Source organism: Argopecten irradians, chromosome 15 (genome assembly GCF_041381155.1).
Source record: "Argopecten irradians isolate NY chromosome 15, Ai_NY, whole genome shotgun sequence".
Classification (NCBI taxonomy): domain Eukaryota; kingdom Metazoa; phylum Mollusca; class Bivalvia; order Pectinida; family Pectinidae; genus Argopecten; species Argopecten irradians.
The window spans coordinates 5,994,263-6,012,752 of NC_091148.1; the positions used below are offsets into that span (position 1 = coordinate 5,994,263).

At 34.9% G+C, this 18,490-nt stretch overlaps 1 protein-coding gene across 2 annotated transcripts in view; it reads left to right on the forward strand.

Moving 5' to 3' along the window:
- The first annotated feature begins 863 nt into the window (after nt 1-863).
- LOC138308473 (protein tyrosine phosphatase type IVA 2-like) overlaps nt 864-18,490 on the forward strand; it is a 52,912-nt gene continuing 35,285 nt past the window's right edge. Inside the window, exon 1 of one of the 2 annotated variants that reach the window (XM_069249456.1) lies at nt 864-1,008. The gene's annotated coding sequence lies outside the window, so the exon portion shown is untranslated. Of the gene's footprint in view, nt 1,009-7,556; nt 7,700-18,490 lie in introns of those variants that run through there. The other variant, XM_069249458.1, reaches the window with a different exon arrangement.

Consider the following 18,490-nt stretch of genomic DNA (forward strand, 5'->3'; position numbering starts at 1 on the left):
GTCACAGTTATTATTCAGCACCTAGTTTTTGTTCACGGCAGTTTTTGTTAGTTTAGATCATATACAGAAAATTCTGTATCACATATTTCAAAAGTGTTCCATTTTGGGTAGCGTCACGTTACATTATCGAAATCTCTGATATAACTGAAATATCTGATATCTGGTATTATCCTGAAAGTCTTTAAAACTATTTGTGGATAAAACTTCATTACTTCATATGTGTTCTGAAACTTTATTTTTTAAAGTGAAACCAAAATAAGCAATAATAAGTACATTAGTATTTCTCTATATTAAATAGATTATTTTTGTTATTGTAAATTTTCCTTTCTTGTCCGTATGAATTCAAATATAAATTTTACAAATTACAAGGAACTGTTGATTATAAGGTAGTTTATAGTTTATCGTATATAAGGATTTCTTGTTTGTTATTGTTGTTGTTGCGTGATTAATTGCAATTAGCTTAAAAAAAAACATGACAAAGGCTAGATCCGTTACCGAAATCAATATCTATAATAAGTTTGTAGCCCGTGTCGGGGAAAATGATCAACATATCATTAAGCTATCCAAATTACGGAAATTTTACGGAAAAATTACGACTACTGGAATTCCAGATGATAATTAGGCCTATGCTGAAAAGTACTTATAGTAGAGTCGTTTATAAAAATCATATTTAACATTTTTTTTTTTTAAATTTTGGTTTATTATAATAAATATTGAGTGCATGGAATATTATATCCCTTTTGACCCCCAAATGCCCAAGCTACAAAGTGCTTGTATTTGGTATTTAAATTCATCTGATTATATATATGCTAAGGTAAATTAATGCTTTTCCGTGATTCTCCCTTATAGTGCCCCTGGTAACATCTAGCCGTGACGTCACAATACTGACAGCCATCTTGCTTGTCTAATGTGAGTTGTGGAAATACTAGAATCCACATATTTCCCTGTTGTCTCGCTGAAAGAGCGAGTTCAAAACAACTACTGCGATCAATGTGTAGAAATATACTGGTAAGTATTCAAAACTTTCCATTTTCAGGGTATTAGAAGCTTAATTTCATGCAGACAGACAGGGTCAAATAGGTGTAAACCGGGAGTTATGACAATTATTTCAGTAACATGTTGAAAATGAACCGCATGTTGTGCAACCGCGGATTTTTGTTGAACGTTTTGGACAATACGAACGATGTGTCTATTACATAATGTCTTTAACTCAATCTTACTCTTATTCTCGTCAATCGTAGTCCATTTTGAACCCAGACCATAGCGAGTTTGATGTTCAGTAAGAGATCGAGAGCTTGAACGTCGGTTTCAAAATGTATTTTTCCGGATATCGTTGGGATTAAAAGCGGTGTGATGTTATGAACTTGGGGTTCTATGTAATCATCTCACGGTTGACACTTAAGGTGACTGCAAGGTAAGGCCGAATATGATGGTGACCTCAGGCACTTTAAGGTCACGTGCACTGACCAGGCCAATACACAAACTATGAAATGCCCTGTGGCGCGCGATATATCTGACTGTCAGGGCAAAAGTTGGTAATGGGTATGGTAATACATGTGTCCATTATGAATGTTTAATGTATGTTTTAACAGGGTTTATGCTGGGTGTTCCACAAATGCTTAAATGGTGTTTTCCTACTAAAGATAAAAATGAGGTCTAGCCCCTATATAATGTAAATTTTGCTTCAGAAAAAAAGTGAGGACCTTAAGAAAAGGTATAAAGGATATGAGAATGATGTAAATGCAAACCAGGCTTTAATGTGTGTGATTGCCCTTTCGGCTTTTGACTTAAATTAATTATAATGTTTGCTAAATTCTATTTGCCAATGTTTGAAATGAGATTTAATAAATGGTAACAGAACTAGCAATAGATATACAAATACCTTTTAAGTGCTGTTACGTGTAAGTAATAATATACTTTATATAAAATAATAATTAGACATTAAACTATTATCTCATTATTTGTGTAGTTGAAGAATAATTTGACTATAAAATTTGTGAAGTTCAGACAGTATAGTCATATATATATATATAGAACTTCCTGTTAAAAATTATTTATTCATAATTCAAGGTATGTCACACATTTACATGCAGTGTCAATGATGAATTTGAATAATATTTTCATTAGAGAGCTAGACAATACTGCATGATTCAGTGAATGTATTATATGTTCACAGTTGTATTTAAATTATCAATTTTATAAATTATAGGGATTTCTAGATCCCAAAACAATGTGGGTAAAGTACAATTTACTGTCAATTTGTCCCACCTTTCGGTTATTGTCACTTCTTCTTTTGATGTGATTTTGGTGAGGTAGCAATCCGGAAAGGTTGGACTAATTGATGATAAATCATACTTTGCACACATCTTTTTGGGATCTCACAACAGTCATATTGAAAATAGTCAAGCTATTAAATCATGGTGATCAGGACATCCAGTTGACATTGATTTTCAGCAGTTTGAGAAGTAAAATAAACATTTCTCAGAAATCTGAAGGGTAAAAAATATGACAAATAGATATATATATTACATTTATATGTGCTTGAAACTCAAGAGTCAAATCTGATATATGAGCGTCATAAACATACTCTCAGTGGTCTACTGGATGCCCTGTTGATCTTCTAAATGTTTTTACTTTCTTGAAGTAATTAAATACTTCCTAGTTCACAAAACAATAAAACATTTCTTCCTTTGTGTGTGTCTTAGTCCCACAGATCTGATAGTCTCACAACAGATCTGAACCAATTAGAATCCAATCCATTAACCAAATATAGGATCATAGACTTGATTAACTACAAGTATCATGTATACAAAATATCACAAATACATGTAGTTGTCTGTTCTGGCATGTCCTCAATTCAAGACACATACTATATTCGAATCGATAAGAGCCCCCGTCCCTATAATCGCTCATCCTAGTTTTGAGGCGTCAATTTGACTTATAATGACACAGTTTAATTTTGTAAATTGATTAATATGAAACTATTTACCTAAATTTGGTTCGATTGTTATGCACAATTTTACTTTTTCAATTTCTTAACCGCCCTGGGTCGAATAAAGTATGCATGTATAAATTAACTCTGCATTGAATGATTTGATTTTCATAGAAGAAAAGACATTTATGTGTTGCCTGATCCGTATTTCAAGTTACAAAAAATAACAGATGGATGGTTGTTGGAATGATATTTCCTGACCTTCAAGCGCTCTTGTAAAATTCATGATTACCAGCCAGGAATTGTCGCAAATAATGAAATGATGGAAGCGAAGCGGCACATGGAATTTATGAAATTGATTGCTCAATACTCTCTGAATTTTAAGTTCTATATAACCAGTGTAAATAGGTATACCATTAATTAGGCAGTCCAATTTAGAAGATTTAGTTTTAAAGACACCTTTCTACGATCAATTTTAAAATAATTTTATATATTTCGTTTTTGAAAGTAAAAAAATTATTAAATCAAATTCTCGAATACAAAGATTTTGATTCAATGAAGACTTGTCACTGTTAAACATGAATACTTATTTAGATATATATATGATATACATGACATGTTTATTTTTGTGACACGTTTTCATTAAACGTAGTAAGATTACTTTTTAGGTAAATATACACATGACGTGATTATTTTTATGACATGTTTTTGCTCTTTGATCAGATATTGGTGATAAACTGAACTAGTGTGGTGTTTTCTCAGTTTTATGACATTTATTGAACTTAAGCCGTCGCAGCATGTGGTCATTAAGACCTTAACACTGATAAAATATTATTATTAGTAATGTTAGAACAACAGGAAACCTATAACTCTGTAACTCAGTAACTTGGCCTGGCAGGTAGGGCGTTAGAATTGTACCTGCTGCCCCTATTGCATGATCGTAAAAGGCGACTAAATTTAGGATCTTATCTTTTCTCTTCTTCCTAACTGACTTTATCTTTCTTTATGCCTCCCTTGGCACCACCTCACTTTTGACCTTGAGTTGAGCGTTTGCCCCTGTGAGGAAGGCTCTGGGTTCTGTCCCCTGGCCGAGACATACCAAAGTCTATAAAAATGGTAGTTTCTGCTCCTGCTTAGCGCTCAGCATACAGGGAGTGGGACGACTGGTTGGGACATTGTCAGTATAATATGATCGTGTAGGGTGTGTTACTTGGTGTCTTTGGCGGCATGCGTCGGTGATATAGCAATATAAAAAGGGCAACAGTTCCACTATACAAGAAGACACAATATGAATATACCACAGTCTCCCAAAACATGCACCTTGCGCAACATACACGCAACGCACAGCATACAGGAGGCCATCCTTACAAGACCATAGCTGCTAATAGGACGTTAATTAATCAAACAAACAAACTCAGTAACTGCCACATTTAATTTTCAGGAATGTGATTCCTCCTCTATTCATCTAGTATTTCCTTTAATTGAACAATAGTCATCAGAACCAAATCATGTCAAATGTGATCTGAAAATCACAAAATGACCTTTATCCCTTTTGCATTCAATTCGGCCATCTGGCCGTAAATTATGACGTCACATTTATAAACATTATAAGCATTAGGGGGAATGTTTCCTCTTCTTAGTTTATTCACAGCCTTGTATTTTACAAATTGTATTCAGCAAGCAGGTTGCTTGAACTTGCTTTCCTTGGTGTTGATTTAAAAAACAATTAAATTGATGACCACTCTACTATTTAGAGTCAGCTCGGTCAAGTTAAAGAAATCACTAAACTATGAAAGATCATACCAGGTAATTATTTTGATATTGAGTGTTAATGTTTTCTGAATATCAATTAATTTACTGAAACATTTTAGTTCATGGATGTTCTGAAGATTTGATAATGAACTCTTTCACCCCTGAAGTAGGGTAGACACAATTAGGCTCGTCTAAATCAATCACAAGATCAGTCAATTATGAAATTTCAGGGGTGACTGATTTTAAAACAGAAGGTGGGATATAGTTGTACTATATTGTTCCACTTTTCTATTTTAATAAATTATGAATTATTTATATTTTCTTGATGATGAATTGATTATGAAGAGATAAATTGAAAAATACAATGTTATCAGTGTGAAAGGGTAGATAACTCTTCTACTGCTATTTTCGACCTTTAGTGACATTGACATTTTTTGAAGGTGAAATCTTGACTTTGTGGTACTAAGTGGGAAAAACATTACTAGACATTTTTCACCCTTGTATTAAACTAAACAACATTTTCACTTCTGTATGCTTGTTTCACTTCTCTACAAATTGTCTTATAAGAAGCTAGAAGCTCATACCTATGAACTACCTCAAGTTGAATAATTAATTTTAGAAAGTAGTTATCTACATCTCAAGTTAGAAACTGAGAATAATATTGTAAACAGACTACAGGTCCCAGACAAATATGTTGTTGGCCCAGGGATCTGTGAATGGTATTTATATGACATGTATGTATGGGATGATCTAGATTACAATAGGAGATAAGATGAATGGCGAGAGGTCAATGCCTGGTATAAATCAGGTAACTCAATGTATTCTAGTATAGTTTGGGGTGGGTGGCACATTCTTGTTTACACTGGCCGGGAATTCCAAGATGAGTTAGGTGTTCAGCTGGCTGCTTTTACACACTAACAAGCTACAAGGGTCACTCAGGACAGGGTCAGTCAAGGTCAGACGGTCAGTCAAGGTCAGATGGTCACTCAAGGTCAGGGGTCATAAATTAAGATTTAAGGAATGGGAAATTGGGCCATTTTAAAAATCTGATTAAATCAATTTAAATGCTTATTCTGTTAATGTCTGAGTTTACTCCTTGAAGGTCGATCAATGATAAATGGAAAATCGACCATAATTCAATTTAAATGTGTGTTCTGTTGAAGTAAGTTTTAAAATCCTTGAAGGTCAATTAAAAAGATGAATGGGCAAATAGACCATGATTAAGTCAATTAAAATGTATAATATATTCTATTTAAACTGTTTATTTTTATACAGTCCATTAGATAGACACTTGCAGATAAAATCTTACGCAATATACCATATTGTCTGGTGCGTTGTTTGGGAAATACCAGAAATCCCTGACGGAATACACAAGTATAATGTTCAGTAGTTACATAATAACATCAATGAGCGCTCCCAGCTGTCAGTTTTTGCAATATATTTAACTTGATACATATTGGGACTCGTGTACTTCATGTATTGTACATGTGACTGCTGGATGAGAAACCAAAGACATTAAAGATTTATCTCTCATAATTATTTAGAAAAAAACAGACTTGAAAGAATTTAAATGAGCTTTTTAAAAAAAAAGAATATAAAACTGTATGTGCATCGGTCACAGACAAAACTCAAGTGAAAACATCAATACATTATATCAATGTTGCCATTTTAATATAGCTTTATTCTGATAAAAATATCATTGTAATTTGATTAGTTTTGAACCTATGGTTATGAGACCATTAGACACACACATAAATGATCAGGTAAAAGTGACACTTCATGATCTTTGGTCTCTTAGAAAGTTATACTGCTGATAGTACTAGTGCTTAGGTGGAGGGGGGGGGGGGGAGGTTAGGATGTCTGGGTTGCCAGTTGCCAGGTTCTGACTGCTGGTCTGTGGTTTTCTTTGGGTATTTCGGCTTTCCTAAGTTAAATGACCCTGTTTGTTATTACACCGTTAATACCAATAATTAGCAATCAAAGCAAATTATTATGTAATGTTAATTACCAAGTTGTGTCTGAGTACATGCAAGTTTGTTATTTGTTTAATGTTTGTAAGTTAAATTTTGTTTATGTTGATAGCTTGATATGTTGCCATATAGTATGTACATGATAAATAACCTAGATCTATATGTAGCTGAGGGTCGAAATGCACTAGAGGGGAGGCTTGAAAGACAATTAGAGGACAACCTGTTGTCTGGCCGAGAATCTTCTCAATATACAGACTGGCATTGACAGCACACGTGCAATGTAAACGCCAGGCTTACCTCTACCAGTCAGAGTACATAGGAAGCTTTCACATTTAACCTTATTACATATGATGATAATTATTTGAAATATTTATTTTCTCACTGTGTCACAGATTTATTAAAATATTCAAATTGATGTGTTTAATGGCCATTTAAGAAAGTCATTGTCATTTCAATATATGCCAGGTTTAGGAGGTGGAGAAAAGCCGGTGTACCTGGAGAAAAACCACCGACCAGTGGTCAGGGCCTGGCGACTGTCTTACATTGGATTCGAACCCAAGGCTTGTGGTAATATGTAGGGATATCTTTACCACTCTATCTACCACTGACGTGTAAAAAATATATTTCAATTAAAATGTCTACCCTATCAGACTTAATTTCGAGACATTGCAACTGTGAATGTTACTAATTACAAAATATTTATAGATTTATTATACAATATCAATTAAGATATTTAAATGAATTAAAAAGAAAGAATGAATGTCACTGCTTTATATAACAAATATACTAGCTAAAATATCAACATTTGTCATCAATTTTGCATCAAAACTGGGTACCTGTGTACTCCTTTGTTATTTGAAGCTGTTGTAAATATCAACTACCGCACTCTGACAGTCTGATGGGATTTTCTGGATGTTAGTGCATCTGTACCAAAGCTGATGATGCTAAAGACAATGTCACCAACAGTAAAAAAGGCCAGGAGTGTCGCAGATATGGACTCTAAGGCCAGGAGTGTCACAGTCTCGACTTTACATATCGTGTGCTTGTAAGTAAACTCGAGAAGCGTTCCGAAAAACAAATGAACATGGCGGTGACGGTTAAAGTAAGTGAGCTACACGATTTTTAAATGGAGTTTCTACAAAGTACGGGTCATGACACCTCCAAAGGAGGTTGTGGATGAACACAGTTATGGGTACTGTTTACCACCACAAGCGTAGATTTTGTGGTTTTGGCTTGGTTTTTGAGGTGCCCATTAGAGCCGAGACGACATTTCGACCGGACAGGGAAATGTCTACCTAGCATATTTTTCGTAAATTTCTCGATTCATCAAGCCATAACTTCGTCAATACTTGGCCAATTTTGTTCATCAAGCACTCAATGGAAAGATAAATTATTTCTTTTTTAGGTAAGATATCCGTCAATACTGTATATAACCCATTTATTAAAATAATCATGGTTTTAAGAAAATAGGTCCGTTTTTCTCGACTGCCGAGTTCATACCCTTGATACTATAATATATATATGAATACTGTTTGTTTAAAAAAAATCGTGCCAGGTCCCTGTGGGCGAAGGTAGAGAAATGTTGACACCTTAACCACAAGACCACCTTGGCTCAGCTGGTAGGTTAACAGTAAACCCTAATACTGTACATCTGTATGGTTTAGACATTTACCATGATTTACTGAAGAAAAACCCTGTTATTTATTGAACATTAACATGTATATATCTTGTACTGGTTGGAAACTTATCCTTCAGATGCCAATCTGGGCTAACGATTGTTGGTCCTGCACAAGCTGTCTCTCGCATCCTCCACCCACAGTCTGTGTTTTCTGTCTGCAAGTACCACATTAGTTGTGCCATTGTACTGCCACACTTCACTGGTGTGTGTGGTGTAATTATGTAATTACTTGGCTGTTAATCAGAGCTGTACTGGGGAATCATTCCACATACTTATTTATACTTATGTTCTTACAGTGGGGGGGTTGGATGTATCGTGTGAACACAATTTGAATTGTATCACATTTCTGTAACCATGCATTAATTATTAATGCAAAAATTATAGATTTAGCCATAATCGTGGTTGGTAATAGATGTCTGACTTTCACTTTTTGCACTCACTCCATTAAAAGGGAAGAAAACAGAGAAAGAAAAAGAGAGAAATCAGAATAAAACAATTAAAATAGTAAAAACAGGATTGATTTTCAGGATTGATTTTCAGTAGTAGATTAAATGTTCATGTCTTCATATTGATTTTGATTGATAAATGATAGTAAAATGTATTTATGTAAAAAAAAAAAGGAAAAAATGAAAAAAAAATCAGGGAAGTTCAACCTGGAAATCCAAAGTTAGAGGGGTAGAGGTAACACCTTAGCCACTTGCTGAATCACTTGACGGGCCTGGTATGTCCAGGGGTGTGTTTAAATGAATCTATGCTACTGATACAAGTTTAACATTAAGTTAAACATTATATTTTGCAAACCCTTCAAAATATTTTGACCATGATCCAAAGGAAATTTTAGAATGAGCTTTGATGGTTTGAAGTTGCTATTTAGTTTGTGTAGGTTTTTTGCCAACAAATCCGGATTTGCTTTTGTAATTTTATAACAATAGTCTGGGTTTATGATATGTGGTCAAGGTTAATTTTATGGCATTGAACTTCACCAACTTAACCATACTAAGCCGTTGCTTGGTGTAGTATTTAGTAGTTACTTTAGTATTATTAATTAGTGGGAGGGGCTCTCCAGGGGGGAAATTAAAGTTGTATGGTCTATAACTTTCGCTCTTTTGGTCATAGTGAAAACTGTTTAAGTGTTATACATATTTTTCTCCGTCTATCTGAGGTTTAAACTTTCTAATTTTACCACTTTTTATAAAGTTGCAGCACTGGAAGTATCTTTAATTATAAAGGTAAAAAATCTTTTTAACGTGTACACATAAAAAATAGGCTCGAAAGATGCCGAATCATTCCGAACTCTTCGGAACATCGTCGCGACAATCTCGAAGTAAAACGAGAGTTGTGCAACCAAGAGAAAATATCAACAATTTTTCATAAACAAAACATGTGGTCGACCTCATCAGACTCTATCTATAAAGAAAATAATGCTCGCAGATTACAATATTTGATACACACAACATTTTACGGTAATGTGTAAATTGGATTTTTCAAATACTCAATCTGTGGATATATACCAGCATGATTTGCTCATATAGGCCAGAAGGAAAACGTAAACAAACACATGTGTGCTTACGCTAGTTACCTGGCTCACCACGTGCAGGTCGTGTCGAACGTCAGTCACGTGATACGATTAGGAATCCGACAAAACCCGAAGTCACTGAACATGGCGGTGATTGAAGGCGCTTTATTCAAAACCAGGAATATATGATTCCTAGATTTCGGCTCTCTTATAGGCCGACATATGCTTTTGGGGAGCTAAATCATCAAGTTACATGTCAATGTTTAAATATCAAATGTTTAAGTTACATATCTTTACAGTGAAATTAGCAGCAATACAACTTTAAACAAAAAAATACTTCAGTTGATTATTTATCATGAAAATTTATGAAATTCTAAATGTTTGGATCATTGGCGACATTCTGATTGATGAGTTTAAGGTTGTATAAAATATTCATTTAAGGGTGTTTCAGGTTCATAGGTGGAGGTAAACCAGAGTTCTCAGAGTAAAACCACTGACCACCAGTCAGTATCTGGCAATACAGGGGTTTCCGGATCCCAAAACGACGTGGGTAAAGTACAATTTACTGTCGATTAGTCCCACGATCCGGTGATTATGACATCATCATTTGATGTGAGTTTCGTGAAATCCGGTGATTATGATGTCATCATTTGATGTGTGTTTCGTGAAGTCATAATAACCAGAATGTGGGACCAATCGACGGTTAATTGCACTTTACCCACATTGTTTTGGGATCTCGAAACCCCCGCATTGCCACACATGGGATTCAAACTTGCGACCCAGCGGTGAAGGACTTGTGGCATGGTAATATTTCGGCATCTATAACCATGTGACCATACTATAGTTGGTAAAAAACAAAAAATTCCCTAGACATGGATTCAGGAAATTTGTGTCAAAGAGTAGAAACATTATATAGTTTGTAACAATGAGATGCAAAACATGGGATCTAATGCTTGAAAATATTAGAATTGTCTGTCTGATGACACAGCAATATCATATTAAATTTCATATAGCCAGTTGTCATTTAAAGTCGAACTATTTTTATAATCAAAGAATTTAAATTACAGTGTAACTGTACAGTAATTTAAATCTGGTGAGTGACATTGCTATGCAGAAAACTTGAACGGATTCAACTTTACTGTGTCAGCGTGTATATATATAGAACTCCCTACATAGGTGAAATACATTATCTGTGATATTTTGTCATGGCTATTTATGGAAATCGTGATGTTGCCCATCTCTAATTTTACATACATTGACACTTTGTTGTGTGGAGGATTTCATATGTCTGAGGACAGCGGGTTGGGGGACCGTCGTGATGTATCATTAATGTGAGTATTTATGTAAATTTATGTAAGGAAATATTCCCATTGTGTGGTATATATATATCACTTATGGAAGTTTGACTTGATTTGATTGGCTAACGCCCTATTAACAGGCAGGGCCATTTTAGGTTGTTAGATGCCAGTATCTGGCAACTGTCCTAAAAGATCGGATTCAAACTTGCGAAACCTTAAGTGGAGGGTATGTGGTAAAATATGAAAGTAATGAATTGGCACCCCGTATTAAATAGAAGTACATAGGTATTGTTTATCTCTATAGTAACAGCTTTATTAAATCATGTGTTACATTATAGTTGTGTTAAAGATGAAACAAACAAGAGCTTGAATTTGTGGTCAGTACTTTAAAATTTTGATTGGTACTTGAAATGAGCTTGCCTCTAAATGTAATTGTGGTATATCATGTAAGTTGTTTTGATTTTTTGTTAATTTTTAAGTGGATTTAATATTGACCAGAATTTAAATCTAATTTGAAGCTTTTTGACCAGTAGCCAGTGATAAGGGGGTTGAAGAGTTACTAATTTTGTGGAAATGAATGAGCAATTGACCTTGACTTTTATTCAAGATCGAAGAAATAAATGCCTTAGCAAGGAAAGTGGTCATTATTACAAAAATGAATTTAGTGTTGTTTATGGGATTAAATAGAATTAAGTATTTACTTTTATTCACCATAAAATATAGAGAATGACAAGACAAATAATGTGTATGGCTTATTATTATTTACTGTTAGAAATAGCCAAATGAGTGATGTTCTCCACGTTAATGAGTGTATATATTTCTACCTCAATAGGTGGTGTTATTTAACTCTCACTGTTGATTAACAATTTGTTTATATACCACATGTGGTGGTATAAAATCTGTACGCATTCTGTTTGGCTGACAATGTGAACTTTGACCGAACTACTTATTTCTCAGTGTCACATCATTTTTGTCAACGTCATCAATAATCAAATGACGTCATTCTATGTTGTGATCGCCGCTTGACGTCCAAAACTGCTGTTGGTGCATCGTGGTTGTTGTGTCAAAGTATGTGACGTTTTCATACATGTTAAATTGACATTTAGTGCTAATAATACATCTTGACGGATAAGAATTTCATTTTAATCATTCAAACAAACTTGATCTGGATGGTAATGGCTTGATGATTATCTGGCGGGAAATAGATGATGCAGTGTCGTGCGAATGCTTTTACATGTATACACGTAGTCCGACATTGAGTTTTATTTTCTGGAAGCAACTATGAAGATTTGAACTCAGTAAGACGTTAAATGAGTATTTTTTGACCCTAAAGATGTTCCCAATTTAAAAGAATTTGATATTGATGGATTATTTATCAAACGATGACTTTTGAATACTAATTAGTGTCTTTTTGCTGATGAAAATATTACTACACCTTATTTGCATTATTCGGTAAATACACATTACTGTATCCCTGCCGTATTTCTATCGGCTAAAAACGAATATAATTGTGGTAGAAACAGGTGACACTACTCGTGGTTGTTGAATATTGAATTTATTCCACACTCGTAAGTTATTTTTAGCTCACCTGGTCCGAAGGACCAAGGTGAGCTTATGCCATACCGTGGCGTCCGTCGTCCGTCGTCCGTCCGTCCGTCAACAATCGACTTCTTCTCCATAACCGCTGGTCGGATTTCAACAAAATTTGACTGGTAGCATCCTTATGGGCTACTAACTGAAAATTGTACAAATGATGGGGCTGACCCCCCAGGGGCCTGAGGGGCGGGGCCAAAAGGGGTCAATTTGGCTATTTCCATATAAACGACTTCTTCTCTGAAACCAAGCATGGGATAGCACCCATAATGCAATGGTAGCATCCTTATAGGGTGGGGATTCAAAATTGTACAAATGATGGGGCTGACCCCTGGGGGCCTGAGGGGCGGGGTCAAATGGGGTCAATTTGGCTATTTCCATATAAACGACTTCTTCTCTGAAACCAAGCATGGGATAGCACCCATAATGCAATGGTAGCATCCTTATAGGGTAGGGATTCAAAATTGTACAAATGATGTGGCTGACCCCCCGGGGGCCTGAGGGGCGGGGTCAAAAGGGGTCAATTTGGCTATTTCCATATAAACGACTTCTTCTCTGAAACCAAGCATGAGATAGCACCCATAATGCAATGGTAGCATCCTTATAGGGTGGGGATTCAAAATTGTACAAATGATGGGGCTGACCCCCCGGGGGCCTGAGGGGCGGGGTCAAAAGGGTTCAATTTGGTTATTTCCATATAAACGACTTCTTCTCTGAAACCAAGCATGGGATAGCACCCATAATGCAATGGTAGCATCTTTATTGGGTGGGGATTCAAAATTGTGCAAATGATGGGGCTGACCCCCAGGGGGCTTGAGGGGCGGGGTCGAAAGTGGCCAATTTGGCTATTTCCATATAAACGACTTCTTCTCTGAAACTAAGCACGGTATAGCACCCATAATACAATGGTAGTATCCTTATAGTGTGGGGATTCAAAATTGTGCAAATGATAGGACTGACCCCCCGGGGGCCTGAGGGGCGGGGTCAAAAGTGGTGAATTTCCATATAAATGACTTTTTCTCTGCAACTTAACATGGGATTACGCTCATAATGCAATGGTTACATCCTTATAGGGTTTGGATTCAAAATTTTGCAAATGATGGGACTGACCCCCCGGGGGCCTGAAGGATGGGGTCAAAAGGGGTCAATTTAGCTATTTCTATATAAACGACTTCTTCTCTGCAACTAAGAATGGAAGAGCACTTATAATGCAATGGTAGCATCCTTATAGGGTTGGGATTTGAAATTGTACAAATGATAGGGCTGACCCCCGGGGCCTTAGACGGCAATAGATGCGAGGTCAAAAGGTCAATTAGGCTACTATTTTCATATAAATTACTTTGTCTCTGAACCTATGTATTGGATAGCATATTTGTATGGTATCAATAGCATCATTGTATGGTTGTGATTCAAAAATTAAACTTTGGGAGTCAATTTTGCTTATTTTTCTAATTGTCAGAGTCTTGTGATAATTACTAACAAAAAACCAGGTGAGCGATACAGGCCCTCTGGGCCTCTTGTTTAAAAGTTACAAAAGACACTCGCTAAAGCTTGTGTCTTTTGTAACTTTTAAAAAATTACTCACTCGTGTGGAATAAATTCAATATTCAACAACCACTCATTGTGTAAACTCTATATATCCACGTATTGGAAGGGAAATCCTTAAATGTGTTCCCTGCAATATAAGGACCGTTAACGTAACAAAGAAATTTGCTTGATCATGACCCCAGCGTGTTAAGGAACGTATACAGTAATCGACATGTAGTGAGTCATACAATCAAGTCTAAGTAAAACTACTTGTGACATTTGGAAATTAAGTCGAGTGTGTTTGACCTTGCAACTTGATGATCAAAGCCGAAGGGCCAGGTATAGGGTAACAGGATGTAGTACTAATAGGCTATTCATTGTTTTATAGACCTATAGAATGACATTTCCATCGAGTTTCAGTTTCAGCAGGGAGACTTTCTAGTGCTACCAAGTTCACATTACGATATAATAAACTTGTATCTAAAGGGCAATTTGTTCTGATTTATCCTTGTCATGCTCAATGTTATTTGGGTTCTACTAGGATCTTGTGTATTTTGTACTGATTTTCTAACGGTGTATTATTTCACGTAACTTGTAAGCTTAATGTGTGAATAATTCACTCAATAATCTCAAGTTGAACAAATTAAATGATTGAAAATCTTAAACAACATATATGTATAAATATTCTTAACATATAATAATTTGTTGGTATGGACAATCCAAAAGGTCATCAGGATAATAATTAATTATTAATTTGGGTGATTATTCTATGCATTTATCTAAATTACAAGTTTCTTATAGATTTATTTTCAAATAATTATACCCAATGAAGCCTTGTTATATGTGGGAATGTGTTGTGCGAGTTTGAAAATTTCTTTTGGCAGTTTGGTTTATCAACTGAACCTCTGGCCTATTTTCTCCATCTCCTAAATCTGGCATGTCCTTAAATGACCCAACCTATTAATCGATACATGATAAAACAAAAAAGTCCAAAATTAAAAAGAAAAAGAACTGCAGGTAGAGTAAACTAAATAAGCCTAAAGTTCTCTGTCAGGTTAAAAGTTGATGGATTATTCGGGATTAGATTGGACTGGGTGACATGTAAAGACTTTCTATATTAGGAATGAGGTTTGTGCGTGAGGGTGATATGGAGTCAAAGATCAATGCTATCAGTCTTATACACTTATCACACTAACACCTGAGCTCCTTACAAACTGTACCAGATTTAATTTTGTACCTACAGCACCAGACATCAGGATGTGTGTCATCTCTACATCTGTGTAAAAATAGCTCAGATTAAAGGATTTGTGCAGTCAAAAATGATAATTTCAGTTTATGCTGGAAATGGCTTTATAAGCACGTGTAGAAACCTCTCCGTACTGCGCGCGACCGGAATAACCCGTAAGCCGTCTGTATCGAGGTCAAATTTTCAGACCACCCGATTATGCATATTTTCTAGCTCTAAAGCGTGTGACGTCATAATAGTCTGTGGCTTATAGCTGTACTATAACTGATGTGCTATCACTTATATCGACGGTCACAGGAAAAGTCGATCAACAATGTTTTATGATTATTTTTGAGTGAAGTTAATCGTACAATAACTTTGGCTCGAATATAAATAACCAAAAGAGTGAAGTTCGATGTTTCAAATACTCTAATTTATGCTCTAGTAGCAGGTATCTTCGTGTGATTATGAAAGAAAATCCCGGCACAGAAATAAAAGTTTCGGATTTCTTTTGTCGAGGAGTTCAGCAACGAATAAGCTTTAATTAGATAATATTTTCCTGTAGTCTGTATCTTTGATACATTGTGAATTGCAAAGTTTGTGATTGTAAAATGAAATTTTACGTATAACAAGTAAAGAAATCCTTGATTAAAGCATCGAGGATATGATGCTTGACGTACGTAGACACCGATGATTGATCATTACAAACATTGTGTTGTGTTTCTAACCGAATAAATTGAGATACATTTATTACAATACCGTAATACGTTTCAACATGTGGTAGAAAGAATTTATTTTTGATAGTATAAAATTTTTGATAGTATAAAAGATCAAAATATTGAAATATTAAGCAAAACAAACTATTTTTCAAAGACAGTGCGGTCGCGTTCAATATTTTATCGATATACGAATAGATACACCGATATAGATATATAGTTAGCCATGCCTTTGATTTGATGGTTATGTAATACCAGGACCAGGATGTTGTTTACCTGTACACAATGCCATTCATCGAACTCACCTGTAATTACCTGGCCGCGGGCAATTTGCTATTCGGTCGACTATATCGGGTATTTGGTATTGTCTTACTGTCAATCAGGTTAGGACATCGGTTAATTGGATTGTGATTTGAATAATGGAAACCCCGTACATCTATGATCTAGGTATTTTATTATCACCTGTTTTTTTTAAAATGAAGATGTAAAAGCAAATGGAAATAAAATATCCCTGATCATACCTAGGAATATATATTACACACACACACATATATATATGTCGTACACAGATAAAATAATAATGGAAGTTGACTTATTTAGAAACAAAAATGGTTCTAAGAACTATTTCAACTAAAGGTTTAACCTTAAAAATTATTCCAGTCAAGTACTGTAATAACGGAATCATGGCATATATAGCAATCTTCCGTAATTTCTAAGGTATAAGTAAGAATTCTAAGCATGTATATTCACCGTTTCGAATGTACATGTATAGTCATATAAGAAGGGTTACAGCATTACCACACTAAATATACTTATTTATTTTATTTTTGTTCATATATCACACTATTCAAATCTCGGTATGATATACAAAAGGATCGACAATGAATAGGCTATTTTAAGGATTAGTATAATTTTCAAATAATGTGGGTTTTTTTTTAAATCTACACTTATACTGTAATTATAAAACCTATATCAGAAATATCATTGATGTATTTCTGCTTTTTAGTAAACGTTATGGATAAAGCTTCAAAGGCAACATTATAGATATACATATTATTTTCGGTATAAGATCGGTACTGTTACTCCAATATCACATAACTGACAACCGTCCACATTTTATTTTTACTCAAAAACTGTGCTGTTTTTGCATCGTTATGGCAGAAGTTTGAAATAAAAACACGCATCATAGATATATTCATGCTTATTTTTGTGATTTTACTCGTAAAAAGATAGTGTTACATTATACTGTTTTTTATTACACAGAAATTTACATAATATTCTATCTAAATCTCAGTCCAGACTGATCCGAACATCATTTTGATATCGCTATCAAATTGGGCTGATTATCTAATCTAAAGTTAGATATATACTTGTTTGAATGTTTGAAATGGTGTAAATGGAATGTTTTGAAACTGAAAATATCTACATCATAAAGCTAGAATAACCATTTACTCGAAAAACTCAAATTGTAGATCTAACGTATACGTATATGTGCTGTATAGATGTATAGTACTAGGCTTACCTTGTGTAGCCGCGGACTACTCTGACATCACAAGACCACGTGACCGCCTAGCTCATTATCTCTGAACCGTAGTCGACACTACCCGTAAATCACGACCAAAACCAACCGATAGCGCTAAAAGCTAGGCAATTCGTTGGGTGGGACTTGATTTTTCATTCATCCAAAGCAATATCCTGACGTATTATCAAAAAAAAATTTTGGCTGCACAAATCCTTTAAAGAAATATTAATAAACACCATATAAATATAATACCATACTTGGATTACTAACTGTAATTCAAGAGCAAAGGGTCTGTGGTAGTCAAGTGGTTAAGATGTTCTGACATATTACCAGAAGTCCTCTAGTTTTCAGTTTTTGAAAACAATATGATGGGTGTTGTTGTAGTTTTTAAAAATATTAATCTGAAACAATTTTAAATGGAGTGTTTGTTGATTTTGTCCAAGTAACAGAGATTTTGTCAATCCGGCCTTAATGCCTTACAGGGAAGCATGTTGTGGTTGTGTGACACTATTATCTACCAGGAAGGGAATTCTGACCAATCACAGACAATTCCATAAAAGGAGATGAATGTAGTACACATCAGAATGTGTAGGATGTGTATATTTACAGTTGTCCTGGCGTTCTTTGTAGGGCATGAATGACCATCTATGTCACGAATGTCTACATACTGACTGCATTTGTCAATTAATCAAGAAAGACAATAAGATGAAGCTTCAGTGTAGTGACTTTCTGTAGTAGCTGCACTTATATATAGAAACAAC